A 12,352-nucleotide genomic window follows, 5' to 3' on the forward strand; every position below is an offset into this window, starting at 1 on the left:
AAATCAAGGAACTGAGGATAAAGCGTGGAGAGGTCAGTCCCAGGTTCAGCAGCACTTAAAAGGGTCCAGCGGGGAGGAATCAGGAAGAAAGGATGTTGCCAAGGCTGTGGAGAGGTCGGTGAGAGAGGGCCAGAGGGAACAGGTCCTACCAGCAGGTACCCCACCTGGCCCAGGACTCCTCCTGCCTCCCATAGAAGCTCTTTTGGGAACCCCTCCCTCCACCAGCCAGAGCACTTCACAGGCAGTACGCCAGCCTTGCCGGAACAGCTGCATGGAGCAGCAGAGCTTTCATGGGGGAAGATGCAGGTAGTAAAAAGCTATGTAATAACATGCCAGGATGGGAGAGACACAGTGAAGAAAACGTTGCAGATGAGTGAAGAGAGAGGGGCAGGACAGCAGGGTACCATTGGAGTAGATGACGAAGGAGTTTGCTGAGGGTGTTAGGTTTGAGCAAAGACTTGACCAAAAGAGAAGCCACCTAAGGTCTATGTGCTCAATGACTTTTCCAGTCCAAAGCTCAAAAAAACCTTCCATAGGGAGGGAAATGGGAGGCGGTGGCGGGGAAGAAACAGAAATCTTTAATAAATAAATAAATTTAAAAACAAAAACAAAAACCTTCCATGACCTTCCAAAATGCAGCATGGTCAGGTTCTTCACATTCCAGGTACCAATCTCTGTGTTAGTTTCTTTCTCACTTGCTGCCACAAGCACCATGACCAAAAGCAACCAGAGGAGAAAGGGTTTCTTCGGCTCACAGGCCACACTCCATCACTGTGAAAAGTCGCCACAGGAGGGCAAGGCGGGAACTGAAACAGAAACCATGGAGGAACACTGACTTAATCCCTCTGCGTATCCTCAGCCTGCCTTCTTATATCCCCCCAGGACCACCTGCTGGTGGGCCACATCACCCAGAAGGAGCTGCACCCTCCACACCAATGGTCATCCAAGGGAACACCCCCACAGGCATGCTCACAGGCCAAGCTGAGGGAGTCAGTTCTGCAATTGGGGTTCATTCTTCCCAAAGGGTCAGGTTGACAACCAAGACTAGCCATCACAACTCTGGTCTAATTAAAGTCCACGGCACTCACGCAGAGATGTTCTAGAAGGAGGAGGAAAAGGCTTGTTCTTTAAGATGGGTAGTCTTCTTCATGAACCATTTCTTACATGAACTAGATTTGGTGTCACATTACAGCTAAACTCTACTTTAAAGGCGTGGTATAGAAAAAAACAGTTAAACGTAGGAAGAACATATGTAAATGACTTGAAAGTCACCAATAGCCCTTCCCATTCAACAGGCAGCCCTGGGGACACAGCGTGGCTACCACTGCGCTCCAGGCCCTTGGCTGTTGAGGGTCTCACTCTGTAGCCGAGGCTGGCCTCAAACATGTGATCCTCCCGGTCTGCCTTTGAGTACTGGACTTGACGACTTGACATGAGATGGCAGAGGCAATGGCATGCTTGTGGGATCTGAAAAAGTGGGCCACCCGGAGACCCAGGAGGGCCGCTGATGGCAGTCCTGGCCTGAGAACAAGTCTGAAGGATGGGGAGACCAGCGTCCCTGCTCTACGGCAGGCAAAAAGGGCAAACCGTCCCCCTGGGTCACTTCAGGCCTTCCATTCACCCTAGGGAGGACCATCTGCTCTGCCTGTGCGTTCATTCAAATGTTACTCTCACCGAATGGCTTTCACAGGCGTCCCCAGAATTGGGTGTGGTCGCGTCGACGCATGAATTTTCCCCGAAGCTTCACTATTTTTTCTTTCCTAGTTTTGGGTTCTGTTCCAGGACACGATCCCAACATCACATTTAGAGGTTGCTCCTTTTTGTGTGACTACTTCCCCACGGGGCAAGGAACCCAGTCTTTATCCTATCCACATTAATACCTCACTACGCTGATAATACGGTTACCAATGGCTACCGAGTTTCACTTCTCACAGGCTCCCACCACAAGAGAGGAACTGTTCATACATTCTGTGGTTCACATTCAAAAGTCCTAGAGAAAGATTTTGACAGACTTGACTTGTCACAAGTGGCTACCACTGAATCAACCAGAGATAACGGAGGGAGGAAGGGGTCACACCACAGCAGACTCGGGGGTCCTGGCCTTGGGGAACAGAGCAAGAGGCACAACCGCATGAATGATGACGTAAGTGAAGCTTATTCTTCATCATACTGACCACCCACTCCATCGACCCCATTTCTTTCCTTGTTTTTGTTTTTGTTTTTGCTTTGTTTTTCAAGACAGGGTTTCTCTGTGTAGCCTTGACTGTTTGGGAAACTGATCTGTAAACCAGGTTGGCCTCAAACTCATAGAGATCTTTTTGCCTCTGCCTCCCAAGGGCTGCGATTAAAAGTGTGTGCCACCACCGCCTGGTTCATCAGCCTTATTTGAAAGATGAAGAAATGAGGCTCCATAAGTAAATCACATTCCAAAGGCCCAGGTCTAGCCTCTGGTGGAAGAGAAACTGAGTCCAGGCTTCCTGAGTCCCTGTCTCAGGGGCTTTCCTCTGCATCCTTGAGCACTGCCTTGATTTGGGTTTTGATTCCAAGATCAAATGAATCTCAAATTAGAAACAGTCTCAAGGTATACTGAGCTTTAACTTGATACCCGACAGACCTTTTCCTGGGGAGACACAGGGCACACACGTTCTACTCTCCCACCCACAACAAACCGAAGTACAGATATCATCAAAGTTCAACTTGTGAACCAACTGAAGGGACCCTGGCCAGCTGGAGCATGTCAGGCATGGCTCTGGGGCCCTTCTGCCTGTGAATCCCTCTGCTAAAAACCATTGGATTATATTCCTAAAGCTAGCCACCAAGGTCTAGTCCCTTCTTTGGCCACTTCCTCCTCCTAAAATAGACCACTAAGGTTCAGCTATCAAAGTATTGAAGTCCAGCAATCAAAAGCTGCTTTGGCTTGCCTAATAAACTTGTCCAATGAAAATTAAACACCCCATCCTAACACAGGGGATCCATTTTACCTTTATAAGCTGCCATTTGCCTGTGGGCCGCATCTGTCTCCTCTCTTTCCAGAAGCAGTCCTTTGTCTCACCAGGACAAATATCTCTATCTGCTTTCCTTTGCTCCCTTCCCCCTCTCCCTCATCCTCTTTCTCTTCTCTTTGTCTCTTTACTTCCTGCCCTATCTCCCTCTGGGGCAATAAAACTCCTTTATGCTGAGAAATTGGTCTTGGAGGTTCTGAGCCAGTTCATTTTCTTTCACCAACAAGTTTTTTTTTTTTTTTTTTTGGTTTTTAGAGCCTGTCCTGGAACTAGCTCTTGTAGACCAGGCTGGTCTCGAACTCACGGAGATCCACCTGCCTCTGCCTCCCGAGTGTTGGGATTAAAGGCGTGCGCCACCACCGCCCGGCTCACCAACAAGTTTTATTGTGGTTACTTATAGGAAAAGAAAGACAGTTGCATCACCAAAGCGCACCCCCAGCACGAGTGATGACTCACAGAAACATACTGCACAATCTGCAGGCAGCTGGTTCTGTTGGAGAGTATCCTTTCCAGGTGTTGGCGGGAGCCTCTTCCAGACAACTCAGTTTAGCTGATCGCTGCTTCTTTTCCTAGCCTGGCCTTGACGGACAGTGACTATCTGTAGGCATTATTGCTTAAGCATTCTTAGGGAAGGAGGGATCTAGTGAATCTGGTCAGTTTCAGGAACTTCCTGGAGTTATTCAGAGCTGTTTAACCAGCTTCCCTGTGGAGCTGTGGAGTGGAAAGAGCTACACAACAGACTGATATGTGAAACTCCTCATACCCAAGCTGACCATCGGGTAGTAGTTTCCTCTGAGACTGAAGCTCTCCAACTTGTAGGGAAGCTACTTAGGGCAGGAAGTAAACAACTCAAAAATCACTTCAGGAAGTTCCTGAAGCCCGCCAGATTTGCTAGGCCTTTTCCTCCCTGAGCAGAAACAGTCAAGACCACTGAGCATCACTCTCAGAGGAACCAAGCTGCAGAGAGAGACCAGCCAAGCATCCTGAAAGAAGCAGAGAACAGCTGAGCTGCGTGGAAGAGGCCCACGGCAAGTGCAGGCTGTGCAGCACGCTCCAGGTTTTCAGTTTTTACGAGCTGCCACTCATACGGGGTGGGCTTTGGTGGTGCAGCTGTCTTTGAGTCTCTTCTGGCCCTGTAAGTAACTCCTCGCCAACATTCCTATAAAGCAATATAATTCATTGGTTCACCAGTTTGGACTTCGATGGTATCTGTTCTTTAGTTTGCTGTGGGCTCTCTCTATCTGAGGTAAGTAGGAGAGAGAGAGAGAGAGAGAGAGAGAGAGAGAGAGAGAGAGAGAGAGAGAGAGGTGCATCTCCCTGGGAAAAGTCTTGTCACACAACCCTGATTCTACAGAAACACAAACCTTGCCCATTTATTTCTACAATAGCAGGATTTTAGGATAACTCACACTGGACGGATTAGAAAGCAAATTATTTTACTAAGCAAGTAACTGAAAGAGGAGAGAGAAAAGAATATCCTGCTCCAGATTTGTCAGACCACCTAGTCTACCATCCCATACTAAAACCCCACACTTCCACTAAAGAGAAGGAAGTGATGCACATGCAGACAACAGAACAAGTTGCATGCAGGGCATGAAATAGAAAACTGAACTGGGAAGAAAAAGGGTACAAATTGTGCTAGCCTGTTTATATGACAGTAGCATTAGCAATACCAGCCACACTGCAAGAGGTCTCATCAGAGCTGATTGGGACTGCAGAATGTTTTATTTTCTTCATTTTACTTTTCTGTAATACTTGAAATTTATTAATAATATTTATTGATTACCAAAGGCATTAATGCTGTGGAATAATACTTCTGTACACTGTTTGAACATATGTCACTGTGATTGGTTTAGTAAATAAGCTGACTAGCCAATAGCTGAGCAGGATAGAGTTAAGCAGAAGAGCCAAATTAAGCATGAGGGGAGGAAGAACGGTCAAGTCTGGAGTTGCCATTCAGATGCTGAGGGAGCAGGAAACGAATGTGCCATGCCAATGAAGGCATCTCCACATGGCAGAGCTTAAATAATGAATATGGGTTAATTTAAAATGAAAGAGTTAATTAGTAATAAGCCTGAGCTATTGGCCAAGCACTTATATTAATATTAAGTTGCTCTGCATTTATTTTGGAGCTGGCGGTAGGAACAGGAAAACTCTGCCTATACATTATGCTAAGTGGAAGAAGCCAAACACAAAGGAACATACATTGTATGTTTCCTTCTATATGAAACATTCAAAAAACTAAACCCATCAAGATAGAAAGTCAACCAGCGATTAGCAGGAACTGATGTGAGGGGACACAGGAAGTGAATGCCTCACACACCCAGTGATCAAGACCATTTCATACTGTGAATTTACTAAGTACTGCCATATTGTACAGCTAAGAATAGTTCATTTTATGTTATATGAACTATGCCTCAATTCAAAAAGTGCTTGGTGCTAGAGAGATGGCTCAGTTGATAAAATATTTGCTGCACAAGCTTATTGGGAGACATTTGTTTATACTGTGAACCCCGAGTTTGCATTTGTGCTAACTAAATAAAATTGATCGTGGGTCAGGAGGCTGAGTGATCTACTAGTTGACAGAAAGTCATCAGAGAGCATCTAGAAGAAACAGAGATGCACCAGAAGATGCCATCTTTAGCAGCAGCAGCAGAGCTGGTGCAGGGGGGAGCAGAATTCCTGCCAGGCTTCAGCCTGAGCGGCTGGTCCACTGCCAGACAAGCAGCCCAGGCCGTAACTGCAGAGTCACAATTGCTGGCTGAAACAGCAGTAGATTAAGGTGCAGCCCTGTGCCAAAGTGAAGACAGCACAAGCATGAGAATGTGAGTTCAGGTGATCAGTACCCACACACAGAGCCTGGCACACAGACTCATGCCTGTGAACCCAGCACTTCAGAAACAGAGATGACGGGATCCCCGGGTTCAACGAAAGACCGTGTCCTAAAAAAATAAGGTGGAGAAGCAGTCAAGGAAGACACTCAGTGTCAACTAGTGCATGTGTGCACATGCCCACACATGGGGGAAACAAAAAAAAAATACAGAGTATTCTCCTGCAGTGTGGAAACCTTAAGAATCACATGTTCTCCACTGCAGGTTTGACCAAATTGCTTATCTTCATATGCAGCTGAGCTCAACTATACCTTCAGGTTCTAATACTGGGATTCCAGACACATTTATTCCCTACAGTGAATTGACACTTTTTCTAGGAGTGTAAAAGCTAACTGTTTTTGGCAATTGCATTACATTGATGACATTGCATCAAGAAGGCAGGAGAAAGAAAATGCTTTTTCAAAATTTTAAGTGTATAGACTCACTCAAACCCAATCACAGCTGGGTGGTGGTGATGACACACGCCTTTAATCCTAGCACTCAGGAAGAAGTGGCAGGTGGATCTCTGAGTTTGAGCCCAGCCTGATATACAGAGTGAGTTCCAGAACGGCCTGGACTACACAAAGAAACCTGTCTCAAATATTCTTTTTTAAAAATTCACAAATTGTAAGAGACTAGAGAAAGAGTGTGAGAGAAAATCAGAGGTGTAAGGAAATAATAAATAAACTTGTTGGGTGTCTCTAGAAAGCAATGTGCCTTAAAACTGTGATTTATATTTTAAAACTCAGTGGTCAGAAGGAAAAATTAAAAGTGTAACTTGCCCGAGAACTCATGTCTAGTACGTGGAAAGATAGTGTTGAAACTTGAGTTTATTTATAGTTCAAAGTCCATGTTCCTTCCATTTATCTACTCATTTTCCAAAAACAGAACAAAACAGGATTCAAGGAAAGTGAATGAGATTTGGAAGCAATAAATACTACAGCAAAAGCAAAGATGGGTTCATAGGTAGATTCCCAGAATCCAGGGGGTGGAGCTGAAACAGCAAAGCCATGCTTCCAGGCCAGCTGAGCTACATAGCAAGTTCCTGCTTCAAAAAAGTCTGAAAAATATATGAAAACAAATCACAAAAGCAAGCTAGAAAGGGAAAGGAAGGAACACGTAATCCAGCTAATCCCAGCCCTTGAGAGTGGTCCTCCTGGACGGGTTCTCGTCCTGGCCCTCAGCTCTCTCCCCTTAATAGCAATGAAAACTATGTTATTTCAACATAATATGCAATAAACAAAGCCCCACTGCATTTAAAGGGCCTCAGACACCATTTCCATAAAGGAATTCTAAACGTTATTGCAGAGTTGGTGCATATTAGTTCTTTTTTGCTATAGCAAAAGAGCAAGACCAGAAAAGGAAGTACCCCTAAAAATCGATAAATAAGGAATAAAGATTAATTGGAAAGAATAAGAGAGGTGTGGATAAAATATTTAAACAAAGCAAATGTGCAAGTGACCAAGAGGAAGGATCAGGTGAGCACAAATAACTGAGCTGACGGGGAGAAACTGAAGCCAGCTGTGGTCCTCTCTGAAGAAGCTGATAAGGGAAATGTAAAGCTGAAGGAAGTAGGCAGGGAGACAAGAAAGGACACCAGGTCACTAGCTGGTGAATAGTCACTAGTCAGAAACAAGGCACCGGCTCACAGATGTATGGAATGTGAGTCTGAAGGGTACAATGACCAGCACTTCACATACACCAAAGAAAGAGATGGGCAAGGAGAGGTGCCTGGAACCCAGAGAAAGGCAGATCCATCCTGCACCTGAAAGAGAAGTGCTTTGGGAGTTAGGGAGACAAGGAACACTCCTTGAAAGAGTCAATTTTTAGTTAAACCCAGTGTCAAGAAAGTGCTCTCTCTGTCTGTCTGTCCATCCATCCATCTATATATCTATATCTCTCTATATAATATATTTCTATATCTATATCTCTCTATATATATATATCAGTGTTGGATTTTAACATGCCAGACAAACTCTCTACCACTGAGCTACATCTCCAGTTGTCAGAAAAAGACTTCTCTGCCCAGGAATTGAACCCAGGCTGCAGTGGTGAGAGTACCAAATCCTATCACTAGGTCTGATGTGGGAGTCTGCTGTTTTGTGTTGATTTCATTGGTTAAATAAAGAGACTGCCTTGGCCCTTTAATAGGACATAAAATTAGGCAGGCAGAGTAAACAGAACAGAATGCTGGGAGAAAGAAGCTGAGTCAAGAAGTCGCCATGGTTCTCCTACTGGATACAGACGCAGGTTAAGATCTTCCCTGGTAAGACACCTCGTGGTGTTACAAGGATATTAGAAATGGGTTAGATCGATATGTAAGAGCTAGCCAATAAGAGGCTGGAACTAATGGGCCAGGCAGTGTTTAAAAGAATACAGTTTCCGTGTAATTATTTTGGGTAAAGCTAGCCAGGTGGCGGGACGCAGCCCAACCCGCCAATCCTAATACAACATAGGTCACCAGAAAACATTGTGGGTTTCTTTGCCTTGGAATGCTCGCCTACTTGCCTCCACCCACCCACTTTCCTTCCTTCCTTCTTCATTCCTCTTCTCCTTCTTTTCCTCACCCCCTTCCTCTTCCTAGCACAAGGCACCACATATCCTGAACAAAGGCTCTGTCACTGAACTACATCCCATCCCACATTTTACCTTTTGAGGTAGAGTCTCAGGAAATTGCCCAGGCTGGCTTTGAGCTTGTGTGTCCTCCTGCCTCAGCATCCCAAGTAGTCCCCAGACCCACTCAGCTAGGATAACAAGAGCAAACAGCAAGGGCAGGTAATAGACAAAAAAATGCCTTGTGATGACCTAGGTTTTTCACCTTCTGAGGTGTCCAGCCCAGAGGTGAGAGATTCTAAAAGCTAAAACCCTACCAAGCTAACTGCTTGTAGCTGTGTCCTCATGGAACATTGCCATCCTGTTAAGGTAAATAATAAGAATGAACCATCTATTTTCAGAGTGTATAGGAAAGTCCCAATTTCAGGACTGATCACTTGGTATTGGATAATCAATTAGGAGCTCATCCCTGAGAAACACTAATATTCTCCTTCTCTTTCTCTCTCTCTCTCTCTCTCTCTCTCTCTCTCTCTCTCTCTCTCTTCCCCACTTCTCTCTCCCTCTCTGTTTTTGAGACAGGGTTTCTCTGTGTAACCCTAGCTGTCCTGGAATTCACTTTGTAGACCAAGCTGGCCTCAAACTCACAAGTGCTGGATTAAAGGCATGCATACCATGCCCAGCTAATGTTTCCACTCTCAGTGGTTTGCTCACGTTGTCAGGAAGCTGCTAGTTCATTCCCAGCTGCTAAACCCCAAAATAATCACATAGAAACTATATTATTTGCAATACCGTTTTGCCAATAGCTTAAATGAATTTCTAGCTTACTCTTATATCTTAAATTAACCCATCTCTATTAATCTGTGTATTGCCACGTGGTTGTGGTTTACCAGCAGCGTTCCAGCACATCTGTCCTGGGTGGCAGCTACTGTGGCTTCTCTCTGACTCTGCCTTCTTTCTCCTAGAATTCAGTTTAGTTTTCCCACCTAGCTCTATGATGCTAAGCCACTGGCTGAATCAGATTTATTCATTAGCCAATAAAAGCAACACATAGACAGAAGGACTTCCCACATCACATTCAGGTCTGGTTTAAGCAACCATATTATTGCGTTATCATGGGCCCAGCATCCCTATCATTTCTAAGAGATTGTGACCTCACAGCAGATTTCCTGGCCCTCTGGTTCTTTTTTTTTTAATATTTATTTATTTACTTATTATGTATACAATATTCAGTTTGTGTGTATGCTGCAGGCCAGAAGAGGGCACCAGACCTCATTACAGATGGTTGTGAGCCACCATGTGGTTGCTGGGAATTGAACTCAGGACCTTTAGAAGAGCAGGCAATGCTCTTAACCACTGAGCCGTCTCTCCAGCCCCATGAGCCATCTCTCCAGCCCCCCTCTGGTTCTTAAAATGTTTTTGTTACCTCTCCTGTAATGATCCCTGAACTTTAGGTGCAAGAGTTGTGTGGTAGATGGGGCCAGGCACCCCATGATCAGCCATTGCTACTGGGTTTTGTTTGTTTGTTTGTTTTCTGTATTTTAACCACTTGTGGCTTTCTGTGGGGGCCTCTTTCCTGCAGAGAGAGGCTTCTTTGGTGAGAGGGGACAGCTACACGTATCTGTGTGTAACAAAAAGCATTTTTCTAAGATGTATTTGTTTGTTTGGTGGCAGGGGCAGGCACAAGAGTGTGTGTGCCGTGGTGCTCAGGTGAGGTTAGGGTGCAGCCTTCTTCCCATCATTAGCAAGCAGAGTCTCTCTTGCCTCTGCTGCTGTGCTGCTTAAGTGAGCTTCTGGCCATTCTCGCCTCCACCTCCATCTCACCATAGAAGTGCTGGGGTTATAGATGGTTGGGAGTCTCTGCATCCTGCTTCTAACATGGGTTTCAGGACTTGAACCCAGACTCTCAGGCTTGCACGGCAAGCACTTTTGCCCTCTGAGCCATCTCCTCGGCCCTCCAAACGATTTTTAAAGACATTCAACTTTACTAACAGCAAAAGAAAACACAAATGAAACTAAACTCCATAAAACTGAGTAATAGCAATGTTACTAGGTAGTTGGGGAAACACGACCTCTTGGACTTCTAGGTAGATTGCAAAAGGGTACATGGGCACCCAATTTAGCAATGCTTATTAAAACTTAAAACGCACATTTTTCTCTTCCAAGTTAGGGTTTCTCTGTGTGTGTAGCCCTGGTTGTTCTGGAATAGTGGTACTTCCACAGAAATACTGACACATGAGCAAACAGATGTTTGCACAGGGATGTTCAATATTGAACTGTTTGTTAAGCAGAAAAACACCCCCCCACAAAAAAAAACCAAAACTGAAATAGTCCGAAGTCTAATGCAGCAAACTAAGTAAACAAATTATAGCACATTATACCCTGAAATATCTATAAGCTAGGACAACACAGAATCATGGGATAAATATGTCCACGCTGACTTTTAATCTATCCAAGATATACTGGTAAAGAAAACACACAAGTTTCAGAAGAGCATGCATGTAACTCATGTTTAGCTTTGTTGTTGTTTTGTTTTTGAGACATAGTTTCTCTGTGTTGCTCTGGCTGTCCTGAAAACTGCTCTGGACTCAAAGTGCTGGGACTAAAGGCATGAGCCACCATCAACACCCTGGCTTCATTTTAACTTTATAAAAACAGCAAGATTTTTTTATGTGTATTAAAACAGTGTGTGTTAATTTTTGTCTGCTATCACTATAAGAATCTTGAATTTTATTTTTTCTTTCTTCTTCCCAACTCCTTCCTTCCCTCCCTCCCTTTTCTCTGTCCTTCCTTCCTTCTTTTCTTGTATTGGGAACCCAACCTAGGGTCTTGTAGTACTGGGCAAGCCCTCTACCACTGAGCCACTCCAGCGACATAAATTTTTAAATTATACATTGCTGTACTTAGGAAGGCGCCTGTGTTAATAAAACACATTTATTACTTTTGTAATTAGAAAAGAGATCTTTACTATCAGTCCACAGGAAGTGCTGATCTCTGCACTCAGCCTCTACAGCTACTTTAAGAGGGCTCCAGGCAAAGGTCCCAAGTCGTTCTCCAGACGGGGGAACACTCCATTCTGCACTGACTCTGGCAATCCAGTCTCTGTAGTGTCTGAGGTAGAACAAGATCCACCCTGTCACCATTATGGAGAAGCTGAGGACCAGCATCCAGGGGTAAAAGCTGAGGAAAAAAAAAAATGGCCAAAGAGCTCACTCCAAGGAGCTAGGCAGAGATGCAAGTGGAAAGAACCTGGCACACAGAGCCAGCTAGCACTAAGTGGAAGTGATGGGTGGTCCTCCCAACAGAGAAGGTATCCCCACATCCAAGGAAAAGCCATGAAGAATGCAAGCCAGCAGTGAACGAGCAACCACTGCATAGAGAAACACAAAGAGCACTAGGCTAGGGAGATGACTCATTGGATAAAAAGTTCTTGCTGCTGGAAAGTGCGGATCAGAGTTCGAATCCCCAGCACACACACAGGGTAGCCCACCACCATCTCTTAACTCTAGTTCCAGGGGATCCAGTACCTTCTTCTGGCCTCCATGGGCACTACAAACCTATGGTGCACATACATACATAAATTCATTCATACATGTGTGCAGGCAAAATACCCATACACATAAAATAAATAAATCTTTTTCTAAGAAAGAAATTGAAGATACTTTTGAAAAGTATGTAAGTAAAGACATAAATGAGGCAACAGCTAAGCTTCGGTTTAGTGCTGGCCTCCACGTGTGCAGCATATTTGTGTGCACACAGGCACAAGCACACACACCCCACACATGAATGCCCACATGCATGTGAACGTGGATACATAGATGTGCCCGTACACTCACAAAAACAATGTAGAAGCCAGGTGTGGTGGCCTAAGCCTGCAATCTCACTCCTCAGGAGGCTGAGGAAGGAAAAGTATCAAGAGTTCAAAGCCAG

This window comes from Microtus oregoni, unplaced genomic scaffold, assembly GCF_018167655.1.
Source record: "Microtus oregoni isolate MIOR12 unplaced genomic scaffold, Mior012 000012F_ref0000307, whole genome shotgun sequence".
Lineage (NCBI taxonomy): Eukaryota > Metazoa > Chordata > Mammalia > Rodentia > Cricetidae > Microtus > Microtus oregoni.